This window comes from Phalaenopsis equestris, unplaced genomic scaffold (genome assembly GCF_001263595.1).
Source record: "Phalaenopsis equestris unplaced genomic scaffold, ASM126359v1 Scaffold000986, whole genome shotgun sequence".
Classification (NCBI taxonomy): Eukaryota; Viridiplantae; Streptophyta; class Magnoliopsida; order Asparagales; family Orchidaceae; genus Phalaenopsis; species Phalaenopsis equestris.
In genome coordinates, this window is record NW_018165425.1 from 36,157 (window position 1) to 38,122 (window position 1,966).

Below are 1,966 nucleotides of genomic sequence, written 5' to 3' on the forward strand. Positions count from 1 at the left end.
GAGGGTTGCGGACAGGATCGAGAGGTTTGCGGACGAGATCAGGTGCACTAAGGCAGATGACTTGGGAAACAATGGAAGAAATGACGTGAACGCTGGCACTCAGAATAGGATTTGCGTTCGCATTACTATTAAATTGCTGAACGACATTTGTGAATAAAACCGCTAAAAAGCGACGTCCAAGGCGTAAGAATCCCTAAATAACCTCCATTTTGGGGTTGTTAATAGATTATTGAGTATTAATTCTAATAATATATAACTCTAATAACCTTCACGGGTTCTATTTTGGTGTTATTTATTATGGGGTATTGCGGGGTAATTGGAGTAAGGACGTAGAGCTGGTGCTTATTCCGTGTGAAAATATTTCTCCGTCCAAATAGAGCATAAAATCAATTTCGCACCGATTGTGGTTCAAAACCTAGAAACAAACGGGCTTTGATTTCATGATTGCTTGTTCTATTTGTTCTCATAATATAGTAATCATATGTTTTTTATTTAATTTAATTTCATGAAAGTGAGGATATAATAGAATATAATAGAAAAGAACAGGAAAAAAGAAAGTAACTACATGTAAAGCATGATAGAATAGGAAAAAACTTATTGTACAATTCTACATGTGTATAAGAATTAAGGCTTTGTTTGACACAATGGAGAAGTTCCATTCGGCTACGTTGAACCTTGCAAAAAAAAAAACAAATTTGGTGAAATAGTAGGAGACGAATGTCTCCAAAAGTTCTTTTGCAAGAATGGTAAATTTTTGCTATTTTGAATCACAACTCGCCACATATGACAACGAACACAATTTTAAAAGAAATTTGGTGAATGTCGTCGCTATTTGAAGCAAAGCCTAAATAAATAAATAATATGGGGATTTACATACATACTGCCTAAAACTTCTACATAACAACTAAACCTTAATATTTACATACTACCTACCTAATACTTCAGAACTACTCTAAGTGTAACACTTTCCATTTACATGATCATCTTCCGATATCTTATCTTTGCCCATAATTTGACAGGTAGTCTGCCCTTTTGACGAGAGATCCATCAAGAGTGTTCAAGGGGTGTTCAATGTGATCTCTAAGAGAGTTGTACTAGGACAACTAAATCCTTTGGTCTTTTACTGATATGGTTCCTGATATCCTTGCGGTGGGTTATCCTTAACCATACTTTTGTTTTTTGACCTGTCAAATTTTCTTGAGAGTCATGCTCTAAGAAAGTTGTACTAGGTCAACTAAATCCTTTGGTCTTTTACTGATATGCGGTGGGTTATCCTTAACCATACTTTTGTTTTTTGATCTGTCGAATTTTCTTGAGAGTCATGCTAACTCATTTCCATCATACATATTTAGTTTCCTGATTCTTGTTTCTTGAAAGCCGTGTTGTGAGAAGAATGAAATAATTTAATGCTAAAGTTATTCATTTATTTTTGTATTCAATACTTGAATAATTGAACTCTCTAAATATTTGTATCCAGGTTATCTTCATTATTTGAGAGTGTCGCTTAGTCGACTAATTTCAGGAGAGTTTCAATAGCGAGCGACAAGAAATTCCTAGACGACTTCATTACCGAGGAAATGTTGTCATAAGTCATCGGGGTCTTTGCATCCACTAGGAGAAGGAGCTTGAGAAGTGGAGGGATGCAGTCACCCCGAGGGTGAGAAATCTAGAACAAAGGCGTCGGGTGAAGGGAGCTGACCCAAGGGTGCAAAGAGGCTCGAGGCTACAAAGTGGCCAAGAGAAGGGAGCTGACCCAAAGGTGCGAGGCAAGTTAAGCAACAAACTTGCAAGAAGAAATAGGTGGAAGACACCAAAGACCAATTTGTATCGTCTGACTCGCTGACCATTCTTCGACTAAAGAAGGTGGCTAACCTGTTAGTGCATCGATCCTCGCGCCTGCTGCGACCAGCTGTCAGCCGACCTAACAACTTGCCCAAGGGACAAATTGAGCCTCATCACTCAAAGG